This window comes from Aptenodytes patagonicus, chromosome 26 (genome assembly GCF_965638725.1).
Source record: "Aptenodytes patagonicus chromosome 26, bAptPat1.pri.cur, whole genome shotgun sequence".
NCBI lineage: Eukaryota > Metazoa > Chordata > Aves > Sphenisciformes > Spheniscidae > Aptenodytes > Aptenodytes patagonicus.
This window is the reverse complement of record NC_134974.1, coordinates 1,013,500-1,028,064: the sequence shown is the minus strand read 5'-3', so window position 1 is coordinate 1,028,064 and position 14,565 is coordinate 1,013,500. Positions and strand designations below refer to the sequence as shown.

General features: G+C 60.4%; 1 protein-coding gene across 1 annotated transcript in view; it reads right to left on the bottom strand.

Moving 5' to 3' along the window:
* Window positions 1-73, bottom strand: part of MEF2D (myocyte enhancer factor 2D) — a gene marked incomplete at its 3' end in the record, with an annotated part of 45,911 nt that extends 45,838 nt beyond the window's left edge. The window contains 1 exon segment of the mRNA XM_076360102.1: window positions 54-73.
* Window positions 74-14,565: the final 14,492 nt, after the last annotated feature.

The following is a 14,565-nucleotide window of genomic DNA, read 5'->3' as shown; positions in this document are numbered from 1 at the left end:
AAGGCCACAGAGGGTTTCGCAGAGGCCGGAGAGGAGCCGTGTCGGAAACTTACTGTAGAAAATTGGCCGCTCGGCTCCGGCTCCTTGTCCCTACTGGTGGGAAAGTCTATAAATCTCTAATAAAGAAAAAAAAAAAAAAAATCCCCTCCCATTTTATTCCTTCTCTCTCCCCCCCTCCAAAGGATTGCGAAACCAAGAGGGCAGCCGGGGCTTGGATCTGCAGCATTTCTGAGTTCCTACGGAGTCTGGGCTCCCTGCCACCAGCAACAGCGGCTCTGGGGGTGTGGAAAAAGGGAGGAAAAAAAAAAAAGAAAAAAAAAAAAAAGAAGAAGAAGAAGAGGAGAGAAAAAAATGAGAAAAAAAGAGTCCTGTTTATTTTGGGGGATGAGAGAGAAAACTTGCAATGCACAAACGGGGGAGGCGGGGCGGGGAGCGTGGCTCTGGCATTCCTGCAGGCACCGCGCACTTTGTAATAGAAAAGACTTTTGGTTAAAAAGCCTGGATTTTGGGTGGGAATACCGAGCTGGCAGAGGATGCTCTTTCCTGGGGTGCACACAGATGATGAGTGATCTCCTATACAGGGAGCGCAGCACCTCCTGGGGCGGCCGAAGCCACCCCAGGGAGCACCCATGGGTGCTAAGGGTGGCTCTGCCCTGCCCTGCCCCGCCGTGTCCCCCCGGTCACGGTAAGAAGAATTACCAAAGACAGGCTGGAAGAAAAGCCTGCTCCAGCCGTGACCCAGATTCCCCTCCAGCCTGATCCCTCACTGAAGTCATAATCCTTGGAGGGCTTCTGGTCCTCTTTTTTTTTTTTTTTTTTTTTAAATACATCCCTGCGCGTTGCCATGGCAACGAGGGTGATGCTATAATTTCAGCATTATAGACTTCAGCGCGAGAACAGGAGGGAGAAGAAGGTTGAAATATGGACGAGCTGCACTGGTAATGTATTTAGGGAAAAAGAATTAAAAAAAGAAAGGAGCGACCAAGGCAGCACCTTGGCTTCGTTAGCAGACGCTGGAGGAGCAGAGCTGACCCGCAGCTGAAGAGGTGCAGGGGACGGGGGTCAGCTCCTGCCCCCGGGCCAGGGTACCCGCTTTTGGGCATCGTTCGGGCAGCAGCTTCCTTGGGCGTGGACGCTCCAGACCCCAGAGGGTTTTGGAGGATGCAGACTGTCACCCTGCCAGGACAAAGTGACGAGTCCTAAACTCCCAGGCGGCCCTTGCAGTGCCCGAGGCAGCCCCAAGCAGGAACACCCTCTTTCGGGGCGGCCTTAGCTCTGCCCACCACGGCTCAGCACCCAGCCGGTGGCAAACCCAATCAACTTTGCAAAGAAGCAGCTCCGAAAGAGCTGCCCAGCCCTATTTTACCTTTATTTTCCACCATCTTTCTTTTCCACCTTGCTCTGCCCACGTCAGGTCCCGGTGGCATCCCATCACCAACGGGCTGCGGGAGTCCCCGAGCTCCTGTCCGGCTCCCGACGGGAGAAAAACCCGCCACTGCCCCATGTTTTTGCAAGACCACGAGATACCTCTGGGTGCTCTTAGCATCATGCTATCATGTTTCGGCCCCGAAGAGCCCCTGGGCTGGTGCCAGCGAGTTTTCAGACTGGAAAGCGACCTGTGACCCCACAGGAGGGATGAACCAGGACCCGAGCCGGAGCCCCAAGGGCTTCAGCCCTCCCAAATCCCAGGAGCCTCAAGCTCTCCTGCAGCACAGGAATAGGAAAACTGCACAAGCAGAAGCTAAACCAGTTTTAACCACGTTTCCATCCCCCCCCGTGCCCCTTCCCGCCCCATAGCCAGGCACTGAACCGGCACCCACTGTGATGAAAAATTTCCGAAAGATGCACAAATAAAAATAAGATCGTACACAAACACCTCTGCCTAAACACAGCCCAACGGCCCGTGACCCCCACCACGAGGGAGACGGGCTGCCAGCGGGCTCACGGGGTCCCAAAGGAAGCCAGAAAGCCCCGGGGGACACCTCGCCCCATGCCACGCTCGCCCACGCGCCCTTCCAGCGCGCGGCTGCAAGCGGGGAGGTGAGAAAAGGGCGCTCCGGTCCGGTGCACGGCACCTGGCACAGCGTCCAGCGCTGCTCCAGCCATGCAGCCTGCACCCCTCGGCTTCTCTCTCTGCAAGGTGTGAGAAAGACCCCGACAGCAAAACCCGAGTGGCCGGCATCAGGAGGCATGTGGAAATCACCATCGGTCCCGTGCTGGAGCCACGGTGCCTGGGCACAGCTCAGAAAGGCAGCTTAAAGTGGGAATCCTCGGAGGGCGGCATGATGTTGGGACAAAAGGGTCTCCCGAGCCCATAAATGCTTGGAAAAAAACCATCACAGCGCATCATCGCAAAAATGGGAAATCCAGGCGTGGGGCAGCGGGTGCTGCACACCAGCATCATTGCAAAAATGGGAAATCCAGGCGTGGGGCAGCGGGTGCTGCACACCAGCCACAGGACCCCACGCCGGGGCTCGCAACGCTCCTCGGTGCAAAAAAGCTTGTATAACCTCAGGGAAAAAAAAAAATGCAGAGCACTTTGTTTCAGTCCCCAAAGAGGAGCCAAACCCCCAAACCACCAGCCTTAGCGTCCGACCTGTCAGCCCTTGAGCCATCAGGGTTGCTTTTAGCAGTGCCCTGAGCTCCATATTTAGCCTAAAAGGTATTTATCTTTGAGAAGCTAAAAACAAAGCTGCATTTGCATAACAAAAAGACCCCGTTTGCTTGGTACATGTGTAGCATCGCGGGGAGAAGGCATGCAAAGCAGCCTTCCTCCCTGCCAAGCAGAAGGCGCTGAAGGTCACCCGAGCGGATGCTGAGCTCGCGGTGGCTGGTCCTCTCCGCTGGAAAGGACAAGGCAAGAACATCTTCCCTTACGGGAAGCCTCTTCCCGACCTTCCCACTTACATCTCATCCAGCTGGAGCAGCCCTCTCTGCCACAAAGGCAGGCGTGAAATTCTGCTTGCTAAAGCGCACGCTCGCGTCTGGCCTTAAACCTCAAAGATCAGAGGGCAATTAACAGGTTTTTTCCAAACTCTCTTGATTTGCAACCAGAGCCGCTCTCACCGTTTCCTCTCCTGGGTGCCAGCGGCCAGCCGGAGCGAGGACACACGGCTTCATCCCGCCTCGGGAACAGTGTCCGCAGGGGAGCAGGGCAGCGAGGAGCCTGCCTCTTGACAGGGTGCAGCAAGGTGCTGCGGCTCAGCCGGGCACGGTGAGCCTTGCCGCAGCCACGCTCCTTCGGAGGAGGGAAAGGTTGGCCTGAAGGCAGCTCCCGCGACACCTGGGGACCCCGGGAGCACCGGGGACCCCGGGAGCACCCAGGACCTCACCCCGCTGGGAACCCCACCCTCCCGCGGGAGCAGGCAGAAGATACAGCAGCTCCGTGCTCACCCATCCAACATGCCGGGTCGGCACCCGCTGCCGTGCCCAAGGCTCAACCCGGCACCTACGTCATTGTTTTGGGACAAAGTCCCTTCACAAACCAGTCCCACCCAACTCCCGTCTCCTCCTTATCTTGCACTGGCGCTAACTGCCATGGCTCCGCGCCGCTACCGAAACCCCTTTTGCCCCGCTACTCCCACAGCTCGATTAAAGCTCAACTGTACCAAAAACCAAAGGGGGAGTCACACCGAACCCCAAAAAGCACCGGTGCACCCAACGCCGCCCCAAAAGACAGATGCTCGCCTCTCCCCCTGCAATAAAACGCCAGCTCTGGGGAGAGGATTGATGGAGGGAGCAAGAAGCAGCATACCAGCCACCAGCTGCCGCGGGAAGAGGCTTGGCTGCCTTCGCCACCAGCATCCTGCTCCAACCATTTGTTCTGCTTCTATTTTAGAAAGCGATGGGGCTCGGCGCTACGCGGCTCCCAACCTCCCCACCGCCGAGCGAGGCGACAGATTTCTGCAAAGAGGTAGCGCCGGCTCCGCTCCCCATCTTGGCAGCGGCATCCGCGCGGGGCCGGGGATATTTTTGAACGAGCGAGTCGAGAGGTGCTAGTTTTCCCGGCGGCTCGTTGCCGGCGCGTGGGAAGGACGGCCGTGCCGAGTCAGGGAAGGTTGGGGATGGATCCGTGATTGATCCCCGTGCCTGAAGCCCAGGAGATGGGGCACTGAGTCCTCATAAGCCGTGCAGAGCGAGACGTCCAGCGGCGCATCGAGCTCTCTGGGAAAGCATCACCCAAGAGAAGAGGCTGGAGAGCAGCCTGGCTCCTGCTGCGCCCCAACCCCGCAGCCCTGAGCCCTTCCCGGGAGCCCCCACGCCGGTCCATGTACTCCGAGGAGAGCCCGGCACATGCACACTGCCCGTGCGATCCCAAGCACTGCTCCTCACCGGAATACCAGACTGAAAACTGCCCCGAGCACCCGTCCGAGCAAGCCCTGCCTTCACCCAACTCCTCCACCCTGGTTCCCAGTTATCAAAATAAATTTGCTGCTATCGCAGGGTCTTCTTAAGGGCAGAGACACATCTCCAGGGAGCACGTGGTTTATCCCCAGGGATAACCGCACCCGGAGGCACCTCCTCGCCTCCGCCATGACCTCCCCGGTGGCGTGAGCACGGGAGGAGACACTCGGCGCTGCACGCTAACGCTTTGCTTTCCCCCATGGTTTTTCCAGCAAGTTCTCAGCCGGTCTGGGTGCCGCATGCCAGGCTCTGCACCCAACGGTGCGGATGCCTCGGCCAGTGGATGCTGCCAAAGTCAAAGCTCCCTTCGGCACAATTTTAAAGGGCAAAATTCCCCCCCGGTGCTGCCTGGCAGGGAGAGGGTGCCGGCTGGCAGAGCCAGGCTCCGGCAAACACCGGGTTTTTAACAGGCTGCAGGCTCTTCAGCCACTCCAACCTGCCACCCCCTCGTCCAGCCGAGCAGCACCAGGGTCCCCTCCCAGACAAGGTGACGCAGAGCCCAGAGATGCTCCGGGTGCCGCAGGACACCGCGCCCCGGGGACAGCCGCGATCCCCAACCGCTTGCGCTCAGGCAAGACGGGTTGTTCCTCCCAAGGCTGAAAGCTCACTCACACACCGGCGGGAAGCCTGCAGGTACCAGCTCCACGGGGATATTTATCACAATATTTAGACAACGCACAACAGCTCAGACCCCACCTATGGTTACGCAAACACACAGGCCCTCTCTGCCTCCCGACCACCTCAAGATTGGTAAAAAACCCACTCATTTCTTTGCAGCCCCGAGCTTTGCAAAGGTCCGCTCCCACGGATGCCACCACGGACCAGGAGCACCCACGCCTGGAGCCCGATCCTGGCCATTCCCCGCCGCAGCCCCTAATTGCTGTTTTATCTCCCGCTCCCAGGAGAAGATGCTCTCGGCGCAGACCACTGCGGCCTGGGGCTGCGGGACAGGATGGTCTCAGTGACGGCGCTGGTGAAAAAAGAAGTCTGGCCGGTCACAATTATTCGTCCACTTTTTTTTTTTTTTTAATTATTTTTTTCCTTCCCTGTCAGTGGAAACTCCTGCTACGGCACCGTGTCTCAAGGTTACTGCTTGGGGTGGGGGAGGATTTCAGGTTTTACAACCAAAAAATTCCAGACAGAAACCCAGAAACGTTGCCAGTTTTTTACTAAACAGAAGTCCTTCATCCAATTTATTTAATTTATTTAACTTTTTTTTTTTTAAGCTTGATGCAGTAGGTTTTAAGCAAACCCAGTTTTTTCAGCCTCCAAAATTTTGACCGCTTTGATAGAAAACTGTCACTGACGCCGTGAACATTGTCCATTCTCAATTTCTTTTTTGAGGAAAACCAAACCAAACAAATCTGACCCCACATATTTTCCCCACCTGCACGACATGGGATGTGTTCCTGGGTATTTGTTTCTGCGGCGCCTAGCAATTTTTCCCTGAAGTCTTCCAATAATTGGAAAGGAAAAATTCTCTTTAAAAAAAAAAAGTTTCATCTTCAAAATAAGAAGAAAAAAAAAAAAAAAAAGATGCTTTCCAAAGGGATGGAGAAAAGTCACATTGTTCCAAAAGGCACTTTCATTTAAAAAGGAAGATGAAAACTTTCAACCTGGGCTATTTATAACCGCTGCTTATATCCATCAATAACACCTTCCACCCCGCAAGCTCCACTGCATCCTCCTGGGCAGGTAACACCCTGCCAACAGCCCCCAGCACCCTGCTGCGGGGTGCAGGATCCGGCTTCGCAGGCGACGCAAATAATCCCCCCTACTGCAGGAGGAGGAGGAATCCCTTTGCTACCTTCCCAGATGAGCCTACAAGAGGTGACCCCTTTGCAGCCCCGGGGTGGGCTCGGGTCGGGGACCCAGCCCCGCGGGCGGGCGCTGCCTCCCAAATCTCTTTACTGTTTTTTTGGGCTGGGAAAAAAAAAAAGAAAAATTAAAAAAAAAATTCGGGAGCCACGGCTTTGCCCTGCCTCCTTCCAAAAAAAGGCCGATGCGGCAGCAGTGCTGCAGCGGGAGGTCACCCTTCCCCACAGCACCCGGTCCCCCACCCACTCCCCGAACATCCCGGCTGGGGCACAATCGGAGGCACCTCCCCCTGGAAGCGGTTTTGGGTTTGCGCCGGGCGCTTGCTGGAAGCTGTTTGAAGTTCTGGAAAGAGAAACGATTCCTCCTCCTCTTCCTCCCTGCCCAGAAATAGGTCATTTAATTACCACCTTTCCATCCCCAAAACAACACTGACTCAAGGCAGGAGGTGGGAGCGCTTCAACCCCGCGCCGGCTCATGCCCAGCAGCAGCCCAAAGACACCGCCACACGGCTTTGACCTTGAGACGTTCACGCCGGCAGGACCTGGGTGTCAAGGCAATGTCAGCACGGATGGCGAGGACTCAGCTCCCCCCTTCTGGATTTCAATTAGCGCTGTTCAATTAAAGCAAGGAGAGGCGGGAACGCGGGTGCTGCTGAGCCCCTCCATGCACAGCCACCGGGCACGGCTGTGCGCTGGCTCCAGGAAAACCAACGGCTAATTGCACGTTGTGAAATAATACGTGTCCTGCTCGGCATGGAGTGAAACGTGCGGCCCCGGCGCGGTCCGGTCCGGCTGCTTTGGGATGGGACACTGCGGTGGCTCCTGGGTGGTGGCCGGAGCGTGACACATCCCGGCACAGGCATCACCCTGCCCTACCAGCTCGTCCTCACCACGTGCACCAAGACACCCGCCCCAGCACCGCTCCTGCCGATTTGGGCTTCGCTTTTGGCAGTCCGGGGAGCAGTGGCACTGCTTGCCCGTTCCCGCAGGGACTGGAGCGGCATGAAGCTGTTAAAAGCCGTACTGGGCGCCACGGCAGCACCCGGCATCGGGAATGGGCCCCGGCAGCTGCTCTGGCATCCCAGTGCTGAAACCGCAACCGGGACATCTCACCGCGACCAGACCCCTCCAGGCGACACGGACCCTGGCAGCGAGAAGCCTCGACACCATCGCATGCACCTCGTCTCATCCGTACCTACTGCCCCGCTTTTATATAGGGGAAGAGGCTCACCTATAGCTCGGGAGAGAGCGGCCGGGGAATTGGGGAGCAGCTGCTGCATCCCCCCAGCCTCAGCGCGAACCACGCAAAAACTGGCCAAGCTTCCCCAAAAAACTCTCCCCGTGCAGCTCAGAGGCCCCACTCCCCCCATCTTTTTAGCCACCATTTAAGAGAAAGCAAATGTACAGTCCACCCCCCAGAATAAATTGCTCTGAATTGATTTCCCGCGTACGTAACAAGCCCTCGCTCCATGTGGGCACTTTTTTTTATTATTATTATTTAAAGGATGCAAGCTCTTGTCCATTTTTCAAGCAGTGGGGAGCTACAGCAGGGAGACACCAGGAGCGAGGGAAAAGGAAAAATTAAAGAAAAACCACAAGCAAACCAAACCGGAGTGTGAGATGAAAAGCGACAGATCTGTGGAGGTAGAGCTGCTGGCAGGCAGACGGCTAGATCCATCTTGAAAGCAAAAGCAAACTGCTGCTCAAACAAGGCAGAGGGAAAAACCTAGAGGTCTTCCGGCACTGCCTAAGCTCTGATCAAACAAAGTGATTAACAAATTTCGGCTTTTTATTGAAAGCTTCTCTAATTAGAGGAAAAAAGGAAAGAGAAATAAATAAAATAAAAACCCTGAGAGGCGCGTCGGATGGTAAAGTAATAAATACCGTCTCGGGGAGGCGAGGGGCTGATGCATCCCATAGTCCTGCCATCACAGGGAGGGCGAGCACGGCCGGGGGCACCCGGCTCCCACCCCACGGCACCCAACACAGCCACAGCTTTCCGCGCCTCGCCTCCCCTCCCTCCTCAACCCTCCTCCTGCTCCCTGCCCTTGCTCTGACTCACTCGCTTTTTGCTCACCGTGTCCGGCTCAGTGGCAGAGCCGTACCTTCCTGGGGGCAGGACTGTCATTTGCAATAGAGTCACCTCTGAACTCCGGACGGCTCAGCCTCTAGGAACTGCCAAAATAGCTATAAAAATAAGAAAGAGTCCCTGGCCCGAGGAGCTCACCCTCCGAACAGATGGGACGGCTACGGGGCGAGGCAGAGGGGATATTTTTAGCTCTGGTTGCAGATGGGGAAGTCCGGCACGGCGTCTGCACGGCAGCCCCCGCCGCTGCCCGCGCTAGCTCGCCATGGCCCCGCTCGGGCCACCTCCATGTATGCTCCCGGGTATTAATGGGATTTAACGGGATGCTGCCTGCTCACTTCCCAAGCCTCAGGCACCGCCTGGCCAGGGCCGGCTTGCACCGCCGCAGCTCTGCACGGCATCTCCGCCGGCACTGGGCTGCCAGGGGCACCCGGCAGGGCAGCACCGGTCCGGCAAAGCAGGGGCGATGCCAACGACACACATCCCTTTCCCCCTTTCCCCTCCATTCCCAAACAAGCCACCCCAAAACGGCCGCGGCCCTGCAATCCATCATGGTGGGGGGACGCCACGCAGCATCCCATGGCGGGTCCCTCCCAGCACGCTCCAAGCAATGCCGACCTGACACTGGGAAGCGCTCTGGCTTGGAAAAAAGAGGGAAAAGCAATTTCTGCCCCTCATCACCGATGCTTTTTTAGGTTTAAATGACTTGCCCAGAGTCACAGTGACAGAGCCTGTAACTGAGTCCTCCCCTTCTGGTCAAAGCCCTCCTGGTCCTTTGGGATGAGCCGGGCGGCATCACACCCCACCCTCGCTTTCATCCTTCGTCCGCGAGCCGGGGCCTGCACCAGCATCGATACCTCCCTGCCAGGCAGCTGCCGGCGGCGGCTCCCGGCACGCGCCAGCACCACGGCAGCTGGGTCCTGCTCCCGTACTTTTCGTCCGACACTTTCGGCTTTGTTCTCCTTCGCACAAAGCCGCCGTTAGGCTGCCCTGGCAGCACGGAGGGACGTCGAAGTGGATGTGGTTTATGACCATATTTAGGCTCCTTTATGTTGCCAGAGTCGCAGTAAAGGGCTGCGGTGTTAAATGAGAATCAGACCCCACTTGTTTCACTTGGCAGCCTGGGAAAAATCCACCCCGGGCAACTCCGGCACCGTCCGTGCCTCCACCCTACCCGCTCAGGGACAGGATAAAATAGCAACAGCCCTTTCCAGCTCTGCAGTTGCACTTCCCAAGCGGAGCCGAGCGCCCCACACCAGTGAGGAGGGGGGGATTAAACATATTAAACACCATCCCCCTCCCGAGAGCAACACCAAAGCATGGGGAAGCAAAGGGACTTGCCCAAGGTCACCTGCTGACAAAGCCGGCACTTCCCAAGGTCCCTGGAGCCCCGCAGCAGGACCGAGCACACGTGGGGACACGACCGCCCAGCACGAGGAGGCCCCCGAGCTGGTTTGTGCCAGGGGGGAGCTGGGGCAGGAGTGGAAGCGCCGAGCCACCAGACACGGGAGCTAATGCCCCTTCAACATGAGCACATTAAATCCCTGCCGCGGCGGAGGCGATGGCACTTTTCCACCGCGCTGGCAGCACCGGCGAAACCCGAGCAGCGGCCCCCGCCGCTCTGGGGACATCGGCCACCTGCTCCGAGCCGAGCACAAGTGCGGATACCTCAGCCTGGCAAAGCCACGACAACTGCAGGGGCTGAAGGGCAGGGTGGCGGGGGGGGGGAAGGAGAAGCCATGAGGCCTGTTCAGAGGTCCATGACCTTCAGGAGCCCACCGGCAGCAATCCCGAGGGCAGGGCAGGCAGCTCACTTTGAGCTCTCGAGGGACACGGCCAGCCCCAGCGCTCCCCAGGCCGGGGCCACCAGCACTGAATCGGCCCAGGGAAGGAAAGAAAATACCCAGAATAAACCTTACCTACACCCAAAATCCGCAGCCCCTCACCTGCATGAGTCCGGCACAGCCCCGTCCCCGTCCGCAGCGAGGTTTCAGGCTGGCTGTCCTGGGACAGTGGGTTAAGAGCACCCACCTTGGAGCAACACCAGCCCAAAAATCCACGTGGGGCCACGCACTGCAGGAGAAGAGGCTTTGGAGGGGCAGGATCAGGCCTTCCCCGGCCAGGGAGGGGCAGGCAGAGGTGCTGTGCCAAAGCACTGCCCTGGGAGGAGGAGACGCTGGGGGAACTCGCACCAGCTGTGCTCCACTTACCCGTGTCTGCCTCCCTGCCCAGACCCCTGGGGGAGAGGGGGAGGTCACCAGCCAAAAACGCGTGGCAGCTCCTGACAGCCGGGGAGGGGAGGGGACACCCCAGCTCGTGGTCATGCAGAGCCGTGGGGTGCCACGGAGCTCCCAGGGTGCGGAGGGAAGAGCTCTGTGTGTGTGTGCACACGCGTGTGTCTCACTGGGTGCGCGCTGCTCTCATGAGCGAGGCGGGGGGGGGGGGGAGGGGGGGGGGAGAAAATAAATTAAAAAATAAAAACCAACAACAAAGCCAAGGGGGCGAGCTGTTGGGAAGGAGATAAGCTGCTGGCAAACAGGCATTACAGATGCTAAACAGCACCCAGATGCCGGGACACCCTGTCCACGACATCCCTCCCCGGCATCGCACAGCCCCTCGCCAACTTGGATCGCCAAGCCAAGGAAACGCTCAACGTCCCGGGGAGGCCGCGGTGGCGGCGGTACGGGGGGCTTTGCCCCCCACCATGGTACATTGCTCCGGCCGCTGTCAAATGGCAGCCGCGGCGCTGCGCCCCCACCGCCGCCGCCACCGGCCCGGAGGAACAAACAATCACAGCTGTCAGCTCCGGAGCCGGCACCCGGCCAAGTCATTGAAGCTCCAGGACTCGGTTTACCGACGGCTCTCCGAAAAGCTGCTCTTGCCAATCAAACCACAGCCCCCCCACCGGCACCCGGAGCCTCGCTGGTGGCCCCCTCAGCCGGCGGTTCCCCCCATAGCACCCTTGTCATCACCCCATGCCCCACCGGGGAGGACATTCCCCCCCACCCCCCAAAAGCTGCTCGGTCCCGCAAGGCCGCTTCGGGTCCTGCTCCGGGGTGGCGGCGGTGTGGCGGCTGGTCTCAGGGACTGTCGCCATGGGGGTCCCATGGGGACGCAACCCCTCCGGCACTGCCCCAGAGCGGGGTGAGCACCCCCCAGTGCCTGCCCCCACCCCATCAGCAGCACCCAGCGGGCAGAGGGACCCGTCCCCTTGCGTCGCACTCAGCACCCGCATCCCACCCGCATCCCGCATCCCACCCGCGTCCCCCTCCCCATCCCGCCCCTCTCACCTGCCTCCCGCAGCGCCCAGGCCGAGGCGACACTTCTTCCCCTTCCTCCCTCTCCCTCCTTCACCTCTGCACCATTTTGGTGACGGTTTGTTTTGAAGCGGCGGCGGGGGGGGGAAGGGGGGTGGCGGGGGGAAGGATGTGCTCTCCGCCCCCGCCGGCTGCGCGCTCCGCGCTCCGGCCGCGCTCCGCCGCCCATCCCCGCCGCCTCGGGGCGGCACCGCGCAGCGCGGGGGGGGGGGGGGGGGGAGCTGCCAGAGGGGGGCCCCCCCCACCAGAAACACAGACGGAGCTCCTCGCCCTCCCAAAGGCGGCGCGGCCCGGGGCGGGGGGGGGACGGACGACGACGACACCGCCGTTCTCGGAAGTAACGCCAGAATCGCAAAGACGTTAAAAAAATAAAAAATAATGAAAAAATACCGATTTTAAAAAAAAAAAAAAACAAAACCCAAACAAACCCAACGTTAAAAAAAATAAAAGCTCGAGAGAAGGACGGGGACCCACCTCTAGCGGGGCGCGGAGCCCAGCCGCCTCCCGGGGCTGCGGCGGAGCCGGCGGGGAGCGACCATCGCCGGGGCCGGCCCAGCCCAGCGTCAGGACGCGGCGCGGCGCAGGGCGCGGGCGGCGGGGCGGGCAGCCAATGGCCGCGGCGGCGCGGAGGAAGCGGAGCGGGGCCGGGGGCAGAGCCGGGGCCGAGGCGGGGGGAAGAGCCGGGGGGCCCGGGCCGGGGGGGGGGGGGGGGGAAGAGCCGCGACCCCCCCCCTCCCTCCGCTCCCGCCCGCAGCGGTCTGGCGCCGGCCGGCGCGGCCCCCACTCGTGTCGGTGCTTCCCCACGGCAGCAGGATGGGGAGATGTGGGCTCCCCCATCCCCCGGGTGCAGCCGAACCCCGCAGCCGGAGCAGCCGCCCCCGGGGTGATGGGGGGGTAAGGTGGGTTTTGCCCGGAGCTCCCGTGGGGGGGACGAGGCGCAGGGCAGTGGGGTCGGTGGGGTTCGAGTGTCACCGTCCCGGCCCTGAACCCCGGGGTTGGTCTTGGCGCGTGTCCCTGAAAGCCACGCTGGGGCACGTTAGTCACCCCTCGCCCCGGTGAAAGGGCCGGTTCTGCAGTAGGGATGCTGGATCCGGTGCTCGGAGGTGGCAAAGGGTCCTGGTTCAGTGTCAGGCGCCAGCACAGACCCCTCGTGGGCACAATGCAGCCCGGCTTGCCCCAATACAAGCCGCCCCGTGCCATGGGGTTCCTCTCACCTCCTGCACCTCCAACCCATGGGGCTCCCACAGGACATTGGCGCGAAGCTGGCCCTGCCCCAGCCCTTCCCCTCAGCACCAAGTCCTCAGGGCCGGGAACACGCGGCCGAGCGCACGCCACCGGCACTGACCGGCTGCGGCAAAGGGCTTCCTGCACTCCTTGGCTGCGGGGCCGCAACGCCCAGGCCCAGCTCCAAGCCGGGGCATTACGTTCCCTCTCCTCCAGCTCCTCCTGTAGCTTCAACCCAGATAAATTGCTCTGTGGTTGCCCTCAAGAAATCCGACTTGTTGAACAATGACTCCCACTGCAGCGCTCGCTCCACGCCAGGCCTGTTTGGGGCTGTGGATTGGGGCAGGACTCTGATTTTTAGGGGGTTGGGGACCTGGTGCCATCCCCGTCTCACCACCTTGTCTGGTGCCATGCATCTGCAGCGTCGGGGCAGCGCTGGCAGTGGGTGCTGGCAGCCTCGGGGCTGGGGATGCGGATGGGCCGGTGGCTGGAAGGATGCAGACCTCCCACCTGCGTCCCTGGGTCTGCACCGAGGGGCATGGCAGGTGCTGGTTCTCCCACCGGATGAGCTCTCCCGCCACCGAGCGCTGGCCGGAGAAGTGCCGTATGGCACGGCTGGGGCTCGGCACGGGCTCAGCATGGGGCACAGGCTTTCCTTTCCCAGGGATGCACGTGGCACAGCAGGCCTGGGCGGGCTCCCACGTGCCACAGAAAGCAGTAAAAATAAAAATCAAGCTGGCATGGGGCTGCGCCCGGCAGAAGCAAGCTCGTGCCAGAGGTCAGAGCCTTCACGGGAGATGTTTCATGGGTCCCCCCGACTGGCAGATGTGCAGCCCACCTTCCCATACAGGCGGCGTGGAGCGGGCACGAGTCTGGCAGGAGTCTGATGCCCCAAAAGACAGGGATGCTGAGTGGTGACTCTGTCACACACAAGGCCACTGTCCCAGCACGAGGGGGTTGGGGACTGGTGACAAGGATGTCCGAGCCCCGTTGGGTCGCATCCAGCTGCAGCACTGAGAATATGGGCACTCCCAGCATCCCTGGAGCGCAAAAACAGCCACGGGGGAGTTGCCGGGCATGGGGGAGCAGAGCCAGCCATCGCATTTTTACCAAGACCATGCCTGTAACCATAACCGTCACCCGCCTCACAGCGGCACACGGTCACCCTGCGCTGGCCTCCTGGCTCCTCCACGGCACAAAGTGCTCCACAAACCCCAAAAACCCAATTACCTCCCCAAAGGCCTGGGGTGATTTGGGAGGCTGGGGCTGGGGTTTACTCCCATTGGGACTGTTCATCATGGCTGACTCTTCCTCGAGCCCCATCCCAGGCCAGGAGGGCAGGAAGAGGTTCCCCGATGCCGGTGACTCAGCTGAGAGGGACGTTTTGCAACACGCTGGGCGTGGGAGGAGGCTCCCGGTGCGTGGAAAGTAGGCGGTGAATTATCCGAGGTGTGTGGTGAGCACGTGGCTTGGGGAGGCTCACGGGCAGGGAGCAAACACTGCAGGGAAAGCCGGGGGGGCGAGCAGACCTGCAGCCCGGAGCTGGGGAAGGGGGTCCCCCTCTGGGGCTCTCTGGGGGACAGCGGATGCTCGGGGCCGGAATGGTGGCGTGGCCGCAGCCGGCCACTCTGGGATGGGCTTTCTCGGGGTTTAGTGCGTGCACCCCACGCTGGAGCACGGCCCCTGCACCTTTCCCCACATTAATCTGGGACAAACT